Source organism: Coturnix japonica, chromosome 1, assembly GCF_001577835.2.
Source record: "Coturnix japonica isolate 7356 chromosome 1, Coturnix japonica 2.1, whole genome shotgun sequence".
Taxonomy (NCBI): Eukaryota; Metazoa; Chordata; class Aves; order Galliformes; family Phasianidae; genus Coturnix; species Coturnix japonica.
In genome coordinates, this window is record NC_029516.1 from 75,158,377 (window position 1) to 75,166,708 (window position 8,332).

At 43.7% G+C, this 8,332-nt stretch overlaps 1 long non-coding RNA gene across 5 annotated transcripts in view; it reads right to left on the minus strand.

Annotated features, from left to right (window-relative positions):
* LOC107320504 overlaps positions 1-8,332 on the minus strand; it is a 258,990-nt gene that overhangs the window by 107,448 nt on the left and 143,210 nt on the right. The gene's annotated exons all lie outside the window — the stretch shown is intronic.

Consider the following 8,332-nt stretch of genomic DNA (forward strand, 5'->3'; position numbering starts at 1 on the left):
ACTGACTCAGACCGAAGCATCTGGCTTCTCTCCTGAATCAGTGCCTCCATTTGATGAAGCCTTGAGGATTTTTTTCTTTCCTTTTGGCATTTTTACCTTCAAATACTGCTGTTCCCTGCTTGACTCAGCTCAGTACAGAACTGCAGCTAGAGAACTGGTTTGGATTTTAGGCATACATGCTAAAGTAAATAGTGATGACAATAGTAGTAACAGCAAGTTTAAAAAAAACTTTTACCAAAGGATACTAGGAAAAGCCACCTGGACTTCAGCAGTGACATGTAATTGGAAAAATACTGTGCTCTGTCCTGACATTTGAAACTGTAATTACACACACTCATCAAATTGGCTTTTCCTCACTGTAATGATCTTGGAAGAATCACTGTAATTGCAACAGCTCTGTAATTTGCAACAACTTTAGGGAATGAATTTATTAGCACAAACTGCAAGAGATACTACAGGTTTTACTGGGGCAGCTTTCACAGCCTGATGCGTGGAGTGGGAAGGTGCAGTTACATCGCTGCTCTGACAAAAGCCTGTATTGTTATGATTAAGTGTGCCAGAGTTTAAAGAGCAGGGATCATCTAACTTCTTTGCTATTAGCAGAGTTAAACAAGTAATGTATATTTTTCTGTTCATTAACTGTTCACAACTTCTTGATATACATGTACAATAATCAAGTTACATGGTTCCTTGTGCCATTACCTGAGGGATGGCTGTGCCAGAAATGGGACAACTGTCCCCTAGTAAATCTATTAGAAATTATTTCTGTGAAGGGTTCTGTAAATCACCAGTGGCAACAACAGGCACAAGAAAGATGTGGAACTCTTGGAGCGGGTCCAGAGGAGGGCCACTGAGATGATCAGAGGGCTGGAGCACCCCTCCTATGAGGAAAGGTTGAGGGAACTGGGCTTGTTTAGCTTGGAGAAGGCTCGGGGGAGACCTCATTGTGGCCTTCCAATACTTGAAGGGAGCATATAAACATGAAGGAGAACAACTGTTTACATGAGTGGACAGTGATAGGACAAGGGGCAATGGTTTTAAACTGAGACGGAGGAGGTTTAGGTCAGATATTAGGAGGAAATTTTTGACACAGAAGGTGGTGATGCACTGGAACAGGAGGCTGTGGATGCCCCATCCCTGGAGGCATTCAAGGCCAGACTGGATGTGGCTCTGGGCAGTCTGGTCTGCTGGTTGGTGACCCTGCACATAGCAGGGGGGTTCGAACTTGATGATCATTGTGGTTCTTTTCAGTCCAGGCCATTCTATGGTTCTATGATTTCCAAAGCATTACATTTCAGATTTGAAGACAGAAAAGATTTATGGCAGCATCTAGACAGCTTCCCAGCCCAAGAAAACTTGCTTCAGTTGTTTTTTTACTAACATTCATGAGTGCAGCTTCCTTAGCTTTTCCTTTTTTCAGGGTCTCTATGACTTTAAGTTTGCATTTCATTTTTCTATTAACAAGACCATTATTTAATAACATGCATTCAGGCAGAAGCCTACAGAAGTGATGCAAAAGACTTATGATAACCTTGGAAACAACACTGCTTTCTTTCTACACAGCAATATTTCAGATGGCATCGCATCTGAATTTTCTACAGCTACTTTCAAAGAGGTCACAACTCTGTGGTATCCTCTAATATCCTTCAGTCTTAAGCAGTAACTCCCCTTTTACACAGAAAGCAATGCAAAGCAAAAGCTGAAGCAGGGTCTCTGTAGGGAAGCTGAAGCAAGGAGGTGGGAAAAGGTGATGGTCTAGACTGCAGAGTTTGAAATCTATTTCTAGACCTGAGGTGGTATCTGACACTGGTCAGACACTGAATCAGACACTGGACCTACTGCATAAATAAAGAGTTTTCAACATTTCCTGCTTTTCAAGAATGTGAATGAACTTAATCAAAATACTCTGAGAACATCAAGTGAAAGGTGCTAGGAAAAAATGCCATTAACAGTAGGAAATCTTGACAAATGATCTTCAGCCCTCCCCATATTACTCAAAAGTAAAGTAATACTGTTGAGATAAAAAGCTGACAAGGAAAGTGCCCCTTGTGAAGCACAGCTCTCTTAGCAGATTCATCTTTCTCCACACTGCCAAGGCTTGCATAACCTCATTTCAAAATCATAACAAGGCACCCCAAATCCTCACACCTTTATGAAAACTGACAGTGCAGAAAGTTTATACGAGAAAATGTCACGCTGCAAAGATGGCACAGAAAAGTAATCAGCAATTGAGTTCAAATTACAGCTCCAGCAGCATCCCCTGACTCATCCAAGCTGCTCTGCTTTATTGGGGCTGCCAGCAGCACTCTGAGACAACATATAATGAAATATACAAAATGCGTGACCCCACGGATGCGATGAGTTGACAAGAAAAACACTTTCTTCTTACTGTAAACTGCCATGACGTGGCCACATTAGTTTGGAATCAGGCAGTGTACTGCTGTTGCTGCTGCTTCAGCCCCACCTGTGTACAGAGAACTTCAGGGTTCAGGGGATACACGTTCAGACTCCTTCCCCAGTACAAAATGCAAAGCTTCACTTCCAAGTCCTGCACTGCATGGAATGAAATTCTTCTCATATACCAGAAGGACCAAATGCTGTGAATAACACCTCTACACGCCCCTTCTGCCTTCAGAGGGGGGCAAACCATGAGTTACACCGTTCAGATGGAAGAACATCAAATTATTATTTACCAAAAAATAAATAAATCTTTCATCTTCTTTCCCCTATTTTTGAATAGAGCTTAAATGCTAAAATAATCCCCCCTTAAGATGATGATTCTTGTTATTCATTTGAATAACCCTGCTGGAACTGTGATGGTAGTTCCAAGCACTGCTATCTTTCTGCATTTCACAGCTATAGCATGGCAATGAATGAGAATGCTGCAGCACTTCTAATGGCTCCAAAGCACTCATAATGCCTGCAGTGCTAGGTAATGCTGCATACAGTATCTGCAGCAGGAGAGAAATACAGAATAACTCAGGTTGGAAGGGTCATCCCTCTTAAGGTTTCTAGCCCTAACTGTGCTGAAAGAAGAGCAAACTTCAAAGTTGGGCCAGGGAGGGGGGATATAAACAATAATCACTTTTATCTGCCATCTGTGGGCAAGACAGAAAACAAACACTTTTATGTGGATTAAATGAAGCATTTCTAAGAAATAAGATGGAATAAAATCACCAGCCAATATATATGTCATATCAAGGAACTAATATCAAAAGGTTGGCCCTTGAACCTCATATTTGCTACTTCATTGATATTTTCTGCTTTTTCAAAAACTGAATGTGCAAGGCAGGCAGCTGACCCGATTAAACTCATATTAATCAGGAGATTATTTCAGAGAGACAGATTTTTAAGCACCTTTGAATTATGCACTCCGTGCAAAGCCACTCAGACACACAGCTGCAGATCAGTTTGCAGCTCTTCTCAAGTCTGTTCCAAACTATTAGCCACCGGACCTTCAACAGCTCAGTTTGACTCACTGGTCAGAATGGAAAAAAGCACAGTGGTTAGCATAGTGAGTCAATGGAAACACAACCAAAATTGCATCTCTCAGCACTGCCAACACCAGTGGAATTATCTGGGTTGGAACAGTGGTGTGAAAAGTTAACGAAACATGCCCTGTGTAATCTAAGCTTTGCTCCATGAACCAAGCAGCCTTCTATTTAATGAATGCTACTCAGAATGAACATTTGTATATATATATGATTCTTTTTTATAACTCTTAATAGGTGTTTCCAAACAACAGTTCCTCCCACTCCCAAATACCCCCCTTTTTAAGGCAACTAAAAACTATCACATACCTACTGTATGAAATTCTGCTCTCTTGTTTCTATTCGTTATCAAAATGAACCTTGACATTATTCAAAGTTTCCAGAAAACACTGGACCCAAAAAGCACAGAATTACTGGCACTGGTTTATATGGGGGACTTCAACCATTCTGGTATTTTTTAGAAATGCAACATGGCCAGGTACACACGGTCCTAATGATTCCTGCAGTGCATTGAAGATAACTTTCTGACGCAGGTGCTGGAGGAACTGATGAGGGAGGGTGTGCTGCCCGACCTTGTTCTTACTAACAAGGAAGGGCTGGTTGGGGATGTGAAGGTTAGGAGCAGCTCAGGTTGCAGCAATAGTGAGATAGTGGAGCTCAAGATCTTGTGTGAAAGAAGCAAGGCAATAAGTAGGATTGCTAGCCTGGACTTCACAAGAGCCAATTGTGACCTCTTCAAAGAGCTACTTGGATGTATCCTATGGGCTAGAGCATTAAAAGGTAAGGAGGCTCCACTTCTGAGCTCAAAATCAGTGCATACCTAAGCATAAGAAGTCAGAGAAAGGTGTCAGGAGACTTGTGTAGAAATCATGGGTAAACTAAAAGGAAAGAAGGTCCATGAAATGTGGAAAAAGGGCCTGTCCACCTGGGAAGAATATAGGAATGTTGTCAGGTCCTGTAGGGAAGCAGTAAGGAAGGTTAAGGCCTGCTTGGAATTATACATTGCAAAGGAGGTAAAGGATAAGAACAAATCCTTTTACACGTTTGTCAGCAGTAAAAGGAAGACTAGGAAAAATGAGCTTCCCCTACAAAATGAGGTGGGTGCGCAGGTAGTAGGGGATGCTGAGAAGGCTGAGATTCTGAATGCCTCATTTTCTTCAGTCTTTAATGCTAAGACTAGCCCTCAGGAATCCCAGACCCTGGAGGTAAGAGTCTGGGGAAAGGAAGATTTTTTCATTGGTCAGAGAGGATCTAGCCAAAATCAATGCACACAATGGGATGCACATGTGTGTGCTAAGAGAACCTGCAGGTCTTGGTGAATGGAAGTGGATAACCAATGTCAATCTTGTCTTCAAGAAGGGCAAGGAGGAGAATCCAGTCAACTACAGGCCAGTCAGCTTCATCTCTGTCCCTGTAAAGGTGATGGAACAACTTGTTCTAGGTACTCTCTAAAAGCACTTGGGAGAAAGGAAGGTTATTAGGAGTAATCAGCATGGATTCACCAAGGGGAAATCACAGAATTGTAGAGGCTGGAAGGGACCTCTAGAGATCATTGAGTCCAGCCCCCTGCAAAGCAGCCCCCCCAACAGCAGGCTGCACAGGTAGGTGTCCAGGCAGGTCTTGAATATCTCGAGAGAAAGAGAATCCACAACCTCCCTGAGCAGCCTGTTCCAGTGCTCCATCACCCTTACTGTGAAAAGTTCCTTTGCATATTAGTGCAGAACTTCCTATGTCAAGTTCATGGCTGTTTCTCCTTTTCCTGTCCCAAGAGATGGCCAAAAAGAGGTTGGCCATGTCTCTTTGACTCTCACACTTAAGATATTTATAAACATTAATCAGATAACCTCTGAGTCTTCTCAAGGATGAACAGACCAAGTTTTCTCATAGGTGAGATGCCCCAGGACCTTTATCGTTGTTATGGCCCTCCACTGGACTCTCTCCAGGAGATACCTGTCTTTTTTGTACCAAGGAGCCCAGAACTAGACACAGTGCTCCACATAAGGCCTGACCAGGGCAAAGTAGAGTGGGAGGATCACCTCCCTTGGCCTGCTGGCTCTGCTCCTTTTAATGTACCCCAGCATACCACTGGCTTTCTTGGCCACCAGGACACACTGCTGATTCATCACCAACCTGTCATCCACGTGGATCCCCTGGTCCTTCTCTTCAGAGCTCCCCTCCTGCAGGTCATGTCCGAACCTGTACTGATACGATTATACAGAAGTCCAAGTCATTGTTGACCAGCCTGGTAGCCTTCTATGATGTCATCAAAGGCTGGGTCCATGGTGGGAGCACAGTGTATATGCTGGGTCCGCTCTCGTTCAACATTATCAGCAAACTGGATGAAAAAGTGGAGTCCACACTCAGCAAGTTTGCCGATACAAAGCTGGGAGGAGTGGCTGACACACAAGAGGGCTGTGCTGCCATTCAACAAGACCTAGGCAGACTGGAGGGTTGGGCAGGGAGGAACTTGACTAAAATGTAACAAGAGCAAGTGTCTCCCCAGTCTTGCCCCTGGGGAGAAATAAGTGCATGTACCGACACAGATCAGGGGCCGATCTACTGGAGAGGAGCTCTGCAGAGAAGGACCTGGGGGTCTTGATGGAAGATCTCTTTCCAAGGAAAAGTGCTTATAAAGGGTTATGTGAGGTGACGATCATATATATAATAATGTTGAAATTCCTGCTCAAATTACTTCCAGAATGCCTCTTGGGCATGCAGAGACCAGCAGTGTGCAGCATTCCCAGATGTTTACTACGTGTCTAAAGATATAAGAGAAAAAAAATGTAAACAACTGAGTTAGCTCAAAAACTAATGTGTGCCTGTGCAGTTTCAAGCCTACAGTCTGATGCCCATGGGAACAGTATGTTCTTTCAGCCTTCAATTTCCTCTTTCTTTAGACTCTGGCAACTTATGTCCTCCCTTATTATTAACTAAGATCTTGAGCAAGGTAGCTTCAGGGAAAGGGCTGTTCTATGTTGTTGTATTTCCCCCTTCTCCAAGCATCTGCTTCAGCTGGAGATGAGGTCCTAAGCAAGATAAGCAGCTCTCAGCTGTACAGTTCTTATGGATCTGCAATGGCTGTGAGCCTGGGCAACTCAGCTACTGCTGCACTGTGATCCATGCAGAGAGCTCAACTCTGGACTTACATTTTTGTCAAACCAAAATGTTTTTCTGCCACCAAAACAAACAAACAAACAAACAAACAAATAAAGGCATTATCTATAGGCATATAAGCACCTGTTTTAAGAGGCCAAAGGCAGCTCCTGGAATCTGGGCTGATCAGTAAAGGTGCCCACAAAACAGTGACCAGGCAAGGCATTGTGAGTCTGGAGATGACAAGAGAAGGGCTGCTATTTGGAGCAAATCCACTCATCTATCCATCACCAACCTTCTTTCAGAGAGGATTACTAAAAGAATAAAAGTTCCCATGGAATTGTTTGCGCATAGCCAAAATGAGGAAGAGGAGTAGTAAAAGGGTTGGAAGAGAAAAGAAAAAAAAAGAGCAAGAAACAAGCTCTGGATCTTTTGTGGTAATTTTGCTGAAAGAGATACGGTCTGAACATTCTCCTGAAGAAGCTAGCAGCCTGTGGCTTGGAAAGTTGTACTCTCTGCTGGGTAAAAACCCAGCTAGAGGACCAGGCCCAGAAAGTGGTAGTGAATGGAGTTAAATCCAGATGGTGACTGGTCACGAGTGGTGCTCCACAGGGTTCAGTATTGGGGCTGGCACTATTTAATATCTTTGATAATCTGGATGAGGGCATTGAGTGCAGTCAGTCAGTTTGCAGATGACTGCAAGCTGGGAGGAAGTGGCAATCTGCCTGAGGGTAGGAGAGCCCTGCGGAGGGATCTGGATCAATGGGCTGAGGCTAATTCTGTGACCAAATGCCAAGTTGTTCCTAAACCCATGCACAGCTACAGGCTTGGGGCAGAGCTGCTGGCAAGCTGCATGGAGGAAAGGGATCTGAGGGTGTTAGCTGACAGTTGGCTGAACAAGAGCCAGCAGTAGGCCCATGTGGCCAAGAAGGCCAATGTAATCCTGGCTTGTATGAGAGATAGTGCAGCCAGCAGGACTAGGGAGGAGATTATCGGTACTGGTGAGGTCACACTTTGAGTACTGTGTTCAGTTTTGGGCCCCTCATTACAAGAAAGATATTGAAGCCATGGAGCACATCCAGAGAAAGACAGCAAAGCTGGTGAAAGCACTGAAGCACTAGTCTTATAAGGAGCAGCTGAGGGAACCAAGATTGTTCAGTCTAGAGAAGAAGATGCTTAGGGGAGACCTTATCACTCTCTACAACTACCTGAAAGGAGGCTGTAGTGAGGTGGAGATTAGTCTCATCCCAGGCCTTAAATTATATCAGGGGAGGTTCAGGTTCTATATTATGAAAAACGTCTTCTCGGAAAGAGTGGGGTATTGGAACAGGCATCTTGGGAAGGTAGCGGAATCATCATCTCTGAAGGTTTTCAAGAAAAAGGTAGATGTCTTAGTGGGTGACATGGTCTAGAGTGGTCAGAGTCATTAGCTGATTGGTTGGACTACATAATCTTAGTGGTCTTTCCAAACTTAATGATTCTGTCATTCTGTGAATCCGGAGCCGATCCAAGGGTCATACTTTTCAATAGTAACACAGTAGAGGTAGCATATGCACACGCAGAGTATGTTAGTTTGACTTCAAACTTCGTTACTTATTAAAACATACTCAAGTTACTTGGTTTTTGATGAATGAAGTACAGAATTAAATGAAGCACACCATTCCATGCTCTCTAGAATAGGGTTGTTTTCTGATAAACAGTTGAAGGTCATGGCACATGAAGTCACTTCCATGCAGTAAGCCAGGTTT